General features: G+C 42.0%; 1 long non-coding RNA gene across 1 annotated transcript in view; it reads right to left on the bottom strand.

The window, feature by feature from the left end:
* Positions 1-14,431, bottom strand: part of LOC123001044 (uncharacterized) — a 420,245-nt gene that overhangs the window by 383,005 nt on the left and 22,809 nt on the right. Inside the window, exon 2 of the long non-coding RNA XR_006409555.3 lies at positions 12,566-12,645. This is a non-coding gene — a long non-coding RNA (uncharacterized LOC123001044). The remainder of the gene's footprint in view (positions 1-12,565; positions 12,646-14,431) is intronic.

Here is a 14,431-nt window from a genome sequence, read left to right as displayed (position 1 = left end):
CTTGCATTGCTAATAAGGGCTTTCAATGCACAATACAGCAAGACTCCTTCAATATTCTATTGGCACAAAGAATAAAGAAACTGCTGTTTCATTCTTAAGTTCATCCTGAAAGGTTAGAGATAACTCGATGGAAGAATCAACCACTCACATAGATAAGTACTTCATCTACAAAGCCAACCACCTGAGAAGCACTAACTCTGCGCATCTAGAACCCCCACGCCTGCTTCAGTAACGTTTCATGCTTGTAAGAGCTGGTCAGGCCAGTCATCAGAGTGACACATTCCTTAGAGATAGGTCCAGCTCACACGTGCAGAAGGCTGCACTGAGTATGACCAGTGATATTTATAATGACAACCTGTATACCTGCTATGAGTTCGAAGGACCTCAAGGCTGAAAGTCTCCTAAAAGATGAATCAAAAGTCACCCTAGATGGACCAGGGCCATAGTCTAAAAACTTCTCACACACAGGCTGTTCACAGGACAGCCCATTACCAAAGGCACAAATAAGCATCTGCCTTCTTTCTATCTGCCTCCCTGGAGGAGTGAAGTCAACGCGCACGTGAGGCCACGGTGAAGAGTATAAGCACCTTCCCATGCAGAATTCCATCAGCCCCCTTTGCAGAAACAAGCAAACAGAGACATACCGAGACACTAAAGAGTGTGATGCAAGGCAGCTTCTAGGGGCTTCCAGACTTGTTTTGCTTCCCCCACTCCACTTATATTCTAAATCCTCAAAACTCAAGCAGCATCCATCTGCTAAAAGGTACTTAGATCCCTTGGCCTATTCAGTGAAGAGACACAAGACCAGGCAACAACCATCCAAAAAGAGGACACCTTCCTCCTCCTCCTTCCTCTGTAAATGACCTATATGACAGACAAGCATCTTATCACGAAAGAAGCAAATTACCGTTTTTCAAAGAGAACTTCCACTTCCAGTTAGTTCCCCTGGCAATGGGCTGCTTTCTTCTCATGTCCACGTGGACACTGTCCTATTTACGGTTTTCTCACTCTTCTCTCTGGATAATCTGCCACTTAACAGAACATCATTTCAGGAGTCATTTCTGCCACTGACACCGAAGCTATCCTCCCCTCCCCCTCCCCCATGTCTGCTGAATTCTAACATCATCAGAGAAAAGGCCAATACCAGAGATTAGGTCCAGTTCCAGAGAAGTTCAGTAACTCGCCCAAGGTCACACAGCTTAATTACTGACACATCCTGAGCGGCCTATCATTTTTCTTATCACTCTTATCCCTAATCTCTCACTCAGTGCCTGAATGTTAGTCATTCAATCACTATTTGATAATAATAAATGAATGCTTGTCATATTTTACATGGAACCGATCATTCTGCTTCTTGATGCAAGGTAAGAAAGGGAAGAGAAATGCAAACTCTTATTAGTATTCACCTGACCAGCAAACGAGAGGAACAGAGGCCTGGGGCTAAAGGTTCTGAGGGTGCACTCCATCTCAGTCCGACAGCGGCCTTTCCTGTCACCTGCACGTCTAGGTGCGATCGCGCTCTGTGTAGCTGGTGGATGGGCATCACGTCTGGCCTTTGATCTTGTGCGGGGCAATCGTGAATTTATGTGTGCACGCACACGTGGGCGTGGATGTGTTGGAGAGAGAGAGGGCAAAGACAAAAGCGCCATGACTCACTTGAGCAGGTGGGTAGGGCGGGTGCAGAGAAAGAACAGGAGTGTGTACCCAGAACGGGGGTTCTAGGCCAGCACGTCCCTCCGCAGCAAGCAGTGTGACATAAGCCATCACATCACATTTACAGGTGACAGTAAAGCACAGCAGAGCAAATTCTTTGTCACTGTTATGAAATCCCAAACCCCATCAGTCCCCTTACCCTCTAGACTAGGAAAACCTGAGCCAAACTCAAGGCTGTCTCCACCTATCTGTGAGTAAGTGGAACACACAAAAGCTGCTTCCCTGGTGTTGAAAATGACTCTGAACCGGCAACAACCATTAACAGCAAGAACAGCACAGGGCTGGACTCTCTCTGGGGCCATGGACTGTTCCCTGGCCTACTGGAGACTCAACTGGGCCTTGGGTCCTCTGTGTGTCTAGGCAGAGGAGGCTGAGGCCTCGCTCACTTGCTGAAGTTTGGCACATGAATGATAAAGCTTCTGAGCATTTTCAGAGGCCATGTGTCATCTGACTGAAGAATGATACTATGATTTTCAATCTAATTTACCATAAACTGTACTTCAAAATCCTTTCCAAACCTCAGTGCATTAAAATCGACAAAAGTGTTCCCTTCTGTCTTCCATTGCCAAAGAATATCAGGGAGAGGCCACTGTTGGTGCAGTCCTATTCTCTGCCAAAGGGATGACAAACAGTTGTAAGCTTATCTCCCAGCTCTTTTGTAAGGACAGAATCAATGCAGACAAAGGCGAGAGGGGGCCCTTTGTGACCCACTCTCACGTTTTCTTATGCCTCTATATTTCTCTTTTATTTGAGGTCATGGGGCCTTGAAATCCTCTGAGCAGAAGTAGTAAAATTAAAAGCATGTTAAAGGTGGCTAAGACCTAAGGAAAACAAAAATTACAAGTTGTGGTTAAATTCTCACAAGGAATGTTATCCAAAGACCTTATCACATTTTCAAGTACAGAATTACGTCTGACACATAGATGTTCAAAAGTATTTCTTTCATTTAAAGCTTCACAAAAGCAATATATCACAGTGGAAATGAAAAGACATTAGAGAAAGGATTTCTTCTATGCAGAGACATGAGCAGAGAAATGGACAAGACAAAGCTTTTAAGTGGGCTCTGCTGGGCGCCCAGGCTGGCTGAAGTAGCACCAGCAAAACCTCAGATGGCCCCATCAGCATGCTGACATTCAGTGACTTTTCACACTTCAAAATCTATCACAAGCTTATCTCACTCAAACTACTACAATCCTCAACACCAACAAAACTCTCAGTACAGGTGGCTAAGAAGGAACAAAATGTTTTAAAACCACAATGAACGTGAGAAAAAATGGAAGTCAAAATTAAAAAAAAAAAAGATGTTTGAACTTGAACATATGGTTCTTTGCAGACTTTTCAACCATTCTACATCATTGTATATCGCGGTGGTAGGGAAATAAGGATGGCCTCAGAGAGCACATGAGAAAACTAAGACCAGGTCTAGGGCTTCTGACCAAATGTCAGGCCCTTAGATCTGGAAGGAACCCTCACATACCTGCCCTTTCAAATTCTAAGTGGCATCCAAAAATACTCTAAGACAATGTTTAACACCCACAGCCCATGGGCCAAATCCAGCCTACTACCTGTTTTAACATGGCCTACAAGCTAAGAATGGTTTTTAAAATCAAAAGAGCATTTTATCAAAAGTAAAAATAACATGAAATTAAAATGTTTCAGTATTGATAAATAAAGTTGTATTGGAACATGGCCCACTTGTTCATTCACATGCTGCTTGTGGCTGAGATTTAGTTACAATGGCACAGTTGAGTAGCTGCAACAGCTATCTCATGGCCCACAAAGCCTAAGATATTCACTATCTGGCTAGATATAAATAAAGTTCCCCATCTTTCTCTAAGATCACAGGAGGGAAAGAGCGAAGAACAGGGAACATTCTGGGTACCTCTTCCCAGGACCATGAGGAAAGAGACCTGTTTTCCCTATTAAAGATTCCCTCACCAAGGTAGGAACCTGGACACCATGTTGCTCTTAGATGCTAAGGCCTAAGACAAACAACTCTGTCATAGGATTCTGACCCCACTGTTCATTGCCAAGGTTGTGTAGTCGTTACAGTAAATGATCTGCACATTTTCCACTCCTACACTCAAGTTGCCCAGGCTTCCCCTATTATCTCAGGGTAAAAAACAGACTGTAATTACACGAACGTGTCATTACATCAGCTAAACACTGAGGAGGAAAAAAGAGGCAAATGGTCTCCCAGTTTGAGGCACTGGGCTGAGTATCTGTCAGACCTTCTACACATCTCCCAGATCAGACCTCTGGACTTGCTTTATTGATTAAAGAGCCTTCCCAAGATGATCATTATTTGGACCAAATTTAACGCTGCCCTCTTTGTATAATGTTCAGATCAAGTGTCAAGCAAGTCTGGATCACGGGAGAGTTGGCATTTATCTACTGACCATCCCAAAGAGCTTCACACCCAAGTAGTCAGTGCTTCTCAGAGCTCAGAGAATGTTGCCCCATTTGAGGGGACAGTGGGAAGACAATGTGGGATTGTTGGCCAACAAGTCTGATTCATCCCTTTGTTAAAATGAATCTGGAAAGCTGCTGCATCTGTGTGTGCTGGGCAGTCAGCACAATTCCCATTGTTTATAGCCCTGTTTGTTGTGGCTGCTCCATGCGCACAGATTTGGCGAGGGGAGAGATTTCCATATTAAAGTCATTCTTCTGAGTGTTTGGTGGTTGTGTCTCCAGTTACATAAATCTTTGCCTACCATGCTCCTGGACTTGACAGCCCAACTTGCAGTGATTTGGAGATGGGGTAGCACATAGAGTGGCCAGTGTCTTGAGTGTGAGGATGAACAGTCATCTTGAAATGAAGGGAAAAGGCCAAAGGAGCACTTGGACATGGAGGACATGCCAACACAGTTCTAGCTTACAGCATGAAGTTTTCCAAGAAAAAGCATTCCAAGAAATCCAATCCACACTTTGGAAATGCTTGAATTCTAAGTCTCAAATCAAAAGTTCTGAATCATGGAACTTTACATCAAAAACTAGGGATGTACTGTATGGTGACTAACATAATATAAAATTATTATTAAAAAAAAAAGTTCTGGGGCGCCTGGGTGGCACAGCGGTTAAGCGTCTGCCTTCGGCTCAGGGCGTGATCCCGGTGATCTGGGATCGAGCCCCACATCAGGCTCCTCTGCTATGAGCCTGCTTCTTCCTCTCCCACTCCCCCTGCTTGTGTTCCCTCTCTCGCTGGCTGTCTCTATCTCTGTCAAATAAATAAATAAAATCTTAAAAAAAAAAAAAAAAGTTCTGAATCTCTTTGGGAAGGAAGGGAAGGTGGGACGGAGGGACAATGGGAGGGAGGAAATGAGTGAGTGATGTTTTTTTGGTATGCCAAACTGGGTACGCTAAATTATGAGGACAGGAGGGGGGGTGGCAGCCATTTTGTAGCATATACACACCTCCTAGTTATTCAATCAAACACTCATCTAGGCGCTGCTATGAAGGGATTTGCAGGCTGAATTAAAATCCTTAATTCACTGACTTTCGGATTATCTTGGTAGGCCTGGTTTAATCAGTGGCAGCCCTGTGAGGAAGACTCGGGCACTCCCTGAGCCATCTTCCAAGGTGCATCTGATTTACCATTGCTGTGCCCGCACAGGAGCTTTCCTCCCTGCCTACCTGTAACAGTTTCCAACTGTGCCTGGGGGATCCTAGCCTGCTCTCCATCTCCCCCCCGCCCGCCCCAGACTGTCTGCCCAGGGATTTCAGCTTGCACAATCATTTAAACCAATCCCTTCTGGTAATATCTATCTCCTACCATTTCTGCTTTTCCCGTCAAACCTGACTCATACACAGGGCAAGCTAGTCTGGCCATGCAAATCAGCACAAGATCACTGGCCCATGGCATTATAAACTTCACCAACAAAGTTGTTCCTAACTTTTTTCTACCTCCACCCAATCTAAGGGATACACCACTTTTCTATCAAAATCATGGCTCTCTCAGGATACTCTTTTCAGTAAGGCAGTCAGTAGGGAACTGCAGCAGAAACTCTAGATATTCTGAGGTAATGTTATCTTCCTTTCACACCTCAGCTGAGACTCTCTGCAACAAAGTGCCTCTGTGGGGCAGGAACAGGCACTTGGCTCTCATTTCTTTCCTTGATATCATGTTCACTCAAAGGTGTAGCCAGGTAGGAGAATGTCAGAACCTGCCAATGACTGAGTCGTCAAAGAACAACAAATCTTGATTCAGCACAAGCTTTTCTCTATTTTCCCCACTTCCATATGAGGAGGAATGATTAGGCCTCACCAGGGCATTATTTGTTTGTTGGTAACTCCTTGAGTTATCTATTCAGGAAATTATCTGTTGAAAATTTTTCCAGATAATCTGCATCCCACCAATCCCACTTGGCCGTGGGGCAGAAACGGAGAGGGTAAAGGTTTGCATGGTAAGGTAGGGGAGCATCTGGCCTTCAACACCCATTCTTGGAGCCTCAGGTTCCCGAGGGAAGGATGCACAGGGCCTCTCAGTGGTAGAAGAGGAGTGGGATAAAAGAAGGGAGAAGGATGGCCAGGGATGGAGAAGAGCCCCATTCCTTTCAGCTTCCCCATCCAATTTCCAGAAGGCCCTTCCAGGGGGGCCTCAGAATCCAGGTGTAGGCCTCTGAAGCTAGAAATTCTTAAGTTTGGTGTTATGTTTACGTCAGGTACAGTGATAGCAGCAGGCCCTTGGAATCACCATTTAGGAGTTTTCTGCTTATTGCTTATGTCAGAAAAGACCAAGAATAATTTGACACATAAGTACTGTGTTTTTAATGACGCACTCATTTAAAACCTTATGTGTGGTAAGACCCAGGGCACACATTTCCTATCAAAATCCATTAACCCTGTTGTTCTGCATCAGACAAAGCACAGGATTGCAAGTGACAGAGTAATCACTGAAAATAACATTTGTTCCTCCTTCAGGAGCCCTGCTTGTGTGGACACCCGTGGGCTAAACTTGCTACCTCACTCAGTAACATTGCAGAAACAATATTTTTATATTTTCTTTATGAAAATGCTTTATTTTACAGAACCTCTATCTTTAGCAAAAACTATTTCTTTGGGACAAGACTATAGGATAGTATCAATTTATAATTGAGAACAAACTTTTGGCTAAGATTGAAGATTTTTGCTTGGCTGGATCAAATTTCTGGAAAGTTTTTTAAAAAGGAAAGAAAGAAAACATCTGAGACAAGGCACTCCTTTGTGTTTAGTTGATTCAAAATCAACTTTATATCAAAGGAGGGAGAAATGAAACTGATCATGTTAATACAACTCCTGAAAGAGAGCATTTTTACCAATTAAAAATATATTTGTAAACAGATATTCACCCACATACACACACACACACACACACACCCCTATATGTCAGGCTCACCAAAAGTGACAAAAGTGCTATGTTCAGACAACTAGCCTTTCACATCTTTCAAAACTAAAAAAAATTAACATGATTACAGAAATAATTCCTAAGACAATTAACCTCAATCAAGTTTATGAATGTTCTTATAAAACAGGCATTGTGTCTGATTAATGTATTTGTGAACCAAAAATTGAGACACAGTGTCTGACACATGGAATTTGCAGGGAAAAGGATGACAGTTGCAGGAAATCCTGGACATGTGGTTGCTGTGATGATGCCACATGTAAAACAGCACCAATTCTTGAAGTTCTTCATTTGCAAAAATTATGTTCCACTAATTCCTTAAATCACGCCACCCTCAAGGGCCTAAAATATTATTGGCCATGCAGCAGGGCTCAATATGCATGGAAGGTACTCTATGGTTTACAAAATATTTTTACATTCCTTATTTTATTTAATCATCAAAAGTACCTTGAGGAACACCTGGGTGGCTCAGCAGGTTGAGCATCTGGCTCAGATCATGATCTCAGGGTGATGAAATTGAGCCCCATGTTGAGCTCCCCACTCAGCACAGAATCTGCTTGACATTCTCTCTCTCCCTCTCTCTCTCTGCCCCTCCCCCCATGCTCACTCACACTCTCTCTCTTTAAATAAATAAAGGGGCGCCTAGGTGGCTCAGTTGGTTAAGTATCTGCCTTTGCCTTGGGTCATGATCCCAGGGTCCTGGCATCAAGCCTCGTGCCAGGCTCCCTGCTCATCAGGGAGTCTGCTTCTCCCTCTCCCTCTGACCCCTTCCCCCTGCTTGTGCACTTTCTCTCTCTCCTTATCTCAAGTAAATAAATAAAATCAATAAAATCTTTAAAAAAATAAAATAAAATAAATAAATCTTTTTTGTCTTTTAAGTGCTTTGAAATGAAAGCAAAGAAGCTGTTGGGGCACCTAGGTGGCTCAGCCCTTAAGGATCTGCCTTCGGCTCAGGTCATGATCCCAAGGTCCTGGGATCGAGCCCCACATCGGGCTCCCTTCCCGGCCCTGCTTCTCCCTCTCCCATTCCCCTTGCTTGTGTTCCCTCTCTCGCTGTCTCTCTCTGCCAAATAAATAAATAAAGTCTTTAAAAACAAAAAACAAAAACAAAAAACAAAGAAGCTGTTATGACTATATCCGTTCTATTGGGGGAAGTACTATTAAATTTTCCATTTTGTTGTCACAGGAAAAGAGACTTGATGTGAAAGGTAACATAAACAACAAGTGGCAGAGCCAAAACTCCAACACTCACTGATTAACAAATTGACTGATTCGAGGAATTGCTCCCTGTTACCTATGTTATTGGCAAATATAAAAACTGAAACACTTTGTTGACGTGGTTGGATGTGCAATCCCAGGTACACTGGCTCTGAGCACACACTGGGACAAGCTCTCTGTGAAAGAATTTGGCAGTATACACGACAACCCTTTAAAACATTCCAATTTTCCCCAAAACCCCAATTCTAGGAGGCTTCCCTAAATGCAATGCCATGTCCAACAACGGTGGACTGACTAAATTATTTTGCATCCATACAACAGAATACTCTGTGGCCATTAATAATTTATCTTCAAATGATATTTAAAGACAGGATAAAAAGCTCTTGATAAAATATGAAGTGACAAAACAGGATAGGAACCTTGACTGAAGAATGCATTTTTAAAACTAAGAAACAAGGCAATACAACAAAATGTTGGCAGTAGTGATCTTTGGGTGGCATGCTATGGGTGACTTTTATTTCCCTTTATGCTTTTCTTTATTTTCAGATGTTCCTATGATCAGAAAATAGTCCTCCCCCCCAGCACTGAAATAAAGAAGGTGCCTAGGCCTGACCACTCTAGGATCTTGAGTACCAGTAATTTTCAGCAAGTGAAATCATAGCCATAAGGATGTTCTATGATGAGAACTGGCACAGATGACATGAGGATGAGAGGCCGTACAGGGGACACTGGAGCCTCAGCAGCTCCAGAGCAGTGGGTAGTAAGGAGGGAATGCAGGATGGGCGCTGCCAGGGCAGGGAGAGCTGGAGGGAGTCAGTGCTCTGTTTGCCTCCAGGCTAGCAGAGTACAAGAGGCTATGGAAATGCAATTGGAGGCCATGATAGAATGAGCCAGGAAGGGGAAGTTGAATTATCTCTAGGCTTTCCTGAGTCCGAGACAACATACCCTAGAGACATTATCAAGTTGGCATCTCAGGAAAAAAGTATAGGAACTGAGTAGTAGAGAAATGAGCGGGAGACTCCTTGAGCAGTTCCATCCTCCTCAGCAGTTCCATCCTCCTCAGCTTTTCCAAATCCCGAAGATGCCCCCTGAGACAGTGTTCTCTAAATCGTGACAAGCAGGCTCCTAGGCCTCCAGCTTACATATTCTGAATAAGAGAGAACTGAGAAAAGGAAACATACTCAAAGCTCTGTCTCTCACACACATCCCTTCACTACTCCCTTTTGTACCCACTGACCTTCTGCATACCTCGTAGCTACTTCATTCTTCCCACTCCGCCACATGCCACCCCTGGTTCTTCATCCCTTGTGTGACCTAAACTATGTATGGGGTTGGGGGTGGGGGTCCTCTACTAAGTACTTCATAGATTCTTAGCCATAAGCTCTACCAGCCCATAGATACTTCCCTATCAATGGAAGGGAGCTTCACCTTCTGGGTCTACAAGACAAGTGAGGTCCAAAATGGAAAGGATTTTGCCATCCACTTGACAACTCTGCCCATACCAAGACCTTTTTCCATGGCACTGAGTGCGAGCAAAGAGATATTTTGTTTGATAATAAACAAGGCAAAATTAGACCAGGCCTCCCCAGACTTGCCATATCAAGAGAATAGTGTGGTCAAAAGCCAGTGGGGTCAGGTGAAGCTATCGCCTATGCCTTAGAATGCAGTTCAACATAATACATGGAGAAGACTTGCTTCAAATCCCTGCTGAGAGTATTATCTTGGACAAGCTAATTCATTTATCTAAACTTTGATTTCCTTACCTTTTAATGAAAAAATACGAACACATTATATAGATGATGTAAGAACGACTATGAGACAAAATGTATAAAGTATATTTAAATACAGTTTCTAGAACACAGAATTTATCCAATTAACGGTGGCATATAGGAAGGTAGATGCAAAACAAGGACTGAAATCCAAAACTCTTACACAAACACCCCTCTTTCCACTATACCATTCTTTCCACTTGTTGTTGACTTTTTTAGGAAAATTAAGGAGGACTGAAAGGCTAGATGATAGTTCATATCTTCACCATGTTTGTTTGTGGTTTTGTTTGATAGTCATATTAGAGAAGAAGACTTATACACACAGAGGTCAACTTAGTGACACATTTGAAGATTAAAGGGGATAGGAAATAAAACACAATACATAAGATAAAAAATATAATACATGAAGTTTGAGAACACTTCAGAAATAAGTAGAGTTAATAATGTGTATCTGGGTACGGGTGAAACCACACTAACTAATATGAGAACCAAAAACAGATATTGTAAGAAAACTGTAGATCAATATCTTTCATGAACAGAGATGCAAAAACCCTTAACAAAACATGAACAAATTGCACTAGCAATATATAATACAGTAATATATCATCACCACGTGGGATTAATCCCAGGAAGGAAAAGTTGGTTCAACATTTGAAAGTCAATCAGTGTAGTTCACTGTCAGCAAACTAAATAAGAAAAACCGTAGCATCATTCCAATAGATGCAGAAATAGAACTGACAAAATTTTATACCCATTCATGATAAAAACTCTCAGCAAACTAAGAATTGGAAGGAACTTCCGCATATCCACAAAGGATATCTATAGGAAACCTATAGCTAACAGTACACTTAATGTTGAAAGAATGAATGTTTTTTGACTTGGGCTAGGAACAAAGCAAGAAGGTTAACTCTTATCATCCCTACTCAACATTTACTATAGGTCCTAGCCAGTGCAATAAAGAAAGAACAATAAAACAAAAGAAATAAAAGGCATCCATATTGGAGTGGAAGAAAGTAAACTGCCAGTATATCCAAAAAACATGATTCTCTACACAGGAAAATCTTACAGAACTCACACACACAAAAACAGGCTACTAGAACTAATAAGTGAATTTATTTAGCAAGGTCTCAAAATACTAATATTTTCTAAAAACTATTATTTCCATACACAAAAAATGAATTATAAATTGATTTTAATTATAAATTGAGAAATTTTGAAGTGGATTTATAAGAAGACCTAAGTAAATGGAGAGCTAAAACATGTTCAGAAAACTGAAGACTCAGTATTGTTAAGATGCCAATTCTCTCCAAATTCAGATACAATTTCATGGCAAACCCAGTGAAAATCCCAGAAGACCTTTTTTGAAAAAATTGACAAGGTGATTCTAAAAGTCATATGAAAAAGCAAAAGACCTGAAAAAGCCAAAACACTTTTGAAAAAATGAGAAAAAAGGTCACTGTTTTAGCAAATCTAACTTGTCCTCCTTTGTGTCTCCTTTACTCTCACATGATTACCATACTCACAAAACTTCTGACATGAGATATGTGGGTTTTCTCCATACCAAGCAATTCTTGGCAACACTAGCTAGGTATCCTACAATTTAATTCAACTCCAACACCATCTACTTGGAGATAGCATCAGATCCCACAGGTTAAGAGCTCAGACTCACAAGACAACCCCTCCCCCTGCCTCCCACTTCAGATGCCAATCACAAGTCCCACATTGTCACCTACAGATATAACTGACCAGCCATAAAGTAGTGTTCCCACAATTTCTTCCTTGGGTTCAATAATTTGCTATTAATAATCGTCAAAATCTGGAACCACCCAAGTGATGATCAACTGGAAGACAGATCAATTGTGGTACATGTATATATTGGAACACTACTTGGTCATAAAAAAGGAACAAACTACAATACATAAAACAACATGGATGAACCCCAAAAACATTACTTTGTGTGAAAGAAGCAAGATACAAAGGACTCCTATTTTCATGACAGTGTGCGGACCTAACCTATAAAAAAAATTCCATCACCTCTTTTCTATCTCCTCATTTTTGCCCCTTCTTTGCCAACCTGGTCTATAACAATGTAATAACCAAGTTCCAACTTCAGACTCTTTGAAGCCAGACAGACCTAGGGTGAGACCCCTTCTCACTTTACCATCTCCATGTGAGCTGAACAAGTGAGTTCTCTCTGAACTTCCACCATCACACCCAATGGTAAGCCTGCCAGAGAGGGAAGCAGAACCACACCAACTGCATTAGACTGCATCAGAGCCTACTGCTTGCCCAGCCAAGAGCCGTTCTCCCTTCTTCCTTAGTAACAGACACCTATACAGGTAGACATTGCAATGTGCCCAGTGAAAAACGACACTTACAAATCTCCCTTACAGACAGGCAGGCCGTGAGATTTAAGGAGAAGTTATTGGGGAATGTTTCAGGGAAAGACCCTGAAAAGAAGCTGATTACAGGTGCCTTTACCTACCTCCTTTCCTCCCTCCTCGTGTCTGCAAGGCAGAAGTGATGGATGGAGCTCCAACAGCCATCTCCTGACAGTGAGGTGACCTTGAATATAGAAGGCACACAATAAGGATGGAGGAATAAAAAAGACAGAAGCAGCCTGGGTTCCTAATGATGATGGAGGCTCTGTACTAGTCCTGGACTGCTTGCTTCTGTTTTACATAAAAGGGACAAAAAGGGTCTTATTTTGTTTAAGCCATTGTTATTTTGAGTCTCTATTAGTAGGAGTCAAAAGCAATTCCTAAATGACTCAATGATCTAATTAACTTTATAAAATGATATTGAAAACTAGAAAGTTAAAAATAAAAAACTGTTCATAGCTTGATTTTTCCCTGGTTTAGCTGACAATAATTTACAGATCTCATAGATGATTTCTATTATTTTAATCCACTAATGTTTGTTTTTTCCGAAAATGGATAGAAATGTACAAGTTATAAGTCACACCATTCTGTATGCCCAGAACTGTAGGAAAAGAGTATGCAGCCCTGTTACTTATTCCAAATCAGGGCTAAGTTTCCTTAGCTGCCAAATTACTAACTCCCCCATCCTCTTACATTAATACTCAATGAATTCAAAGAGCATCAAAACACTTAACTATGTAATTTTGCATTTTATAGATTTATTTGGACTCTAAAGAATTCAGACAGTTCTCTTTTGATAATCGAAACATCATTAAATGTACAAAATGGGTATGAGAGATCCAAGTTCTAAAACCTTAATTAAAAATAAAAAAGGTAAAGCCCCACATGAGAGAAAAGAATAGGGAAAATTTCTGACTGAGGTGATTAAAAGCAGGTTTATAGGGGCGCCTGGATGGCTCAGTTAGTTAAGTGTCTGCCTTTGGTTCAGATCATGATCTCAGGGTCCTGGGATCAAGCCCTGTGTTGGGCTCCCTGTTCAGAGGGGAGTCTGTTTCTCCCTCTCCCTCTGCTCCTTCCCCCAGCTCATGACCCCTCTCTTGTCTCTCCCTCAAATAAATTTTAAAAATGTTTAAAAGCCGATTTATAAAAGAATAACTAGAATAAATGATTTAAAAAGTAATAATAAACCCTTTTCAGGTTATAAAACAGAAGAGGACCAGCAGCTGGTGTGACTGCCCATGGGTCTAAACCCTCGTGGCCTCATTTCTGTATATAACAGCCCCATTCACACCACTTCACAAATCATTCACACCACCTCACACACTGTCCTCGGGGAGCCAACTGGGAAATGCAAGGATTGTAAACAGAGGGCATAATAAACAAGATCACAGGCACTGCCAGGTATAGGACATAAGGCAGAACAGTTCTTCTATACTGGGCTCCTAATCCGATGTTACCCTCATTTGAGTTTCCTTCACCCCCGTAATGTTTTGTAACAGGGGGATTCAAACCGGGGGGGGGGGGTGGGGGAACAAAAGTGAAAACTTTTTGTAGGGTACACTTCCAGTTCAAAGGAAGCCACTGCACACGTGCGCACGCACACACACGAAGAATGACAGAGGGAGGACTCCCTAGGGAGCCACAGAAGGATGCTCCCTAACAAGTGCAAACATCAACGTGTCTGCTCTGTTTATGCCACTGGGTAAGAAAGTTGAGAGGATAAAGGAGTCACTTGAATCACACTTGAATTACAGCTCGGAAGCTTTCTCTGAGGAAAACTGCAACGCTCACTCACACCATGGAGAGCAGTGACTTTGGCTTGGTAGGGAGGAAAGAATCAAGATTCAGGCATCTGAAGACTTGGGACATGAATCTCCCACAATTTTCTTATTCAGCCTTAGGTTAGTTACTTAACCTCCCTGAGTTTCAGTTTCTTTATCAGGAAAATTATGTTGAGAATGCATTTATTC

The sequence above is a fragment of the Ursus arctos genome, unplaced genomic scaffold (genome assembly GCF_023065955.2).
Source record: "Ursus arctos isolate Adak ecotype North America unplaced genomic scaffold, UrsArc2.0 scaffold_5, whole genome shotgun sequence".
NCBI lineage: Eukaryota > Metazoa > Chordata > Mammalia > Carnivora > Ursidae > Ursus > Ursus arctos.
This window is presented reverse-complemented; position numbering and strand designations above follow the sequence as displayed.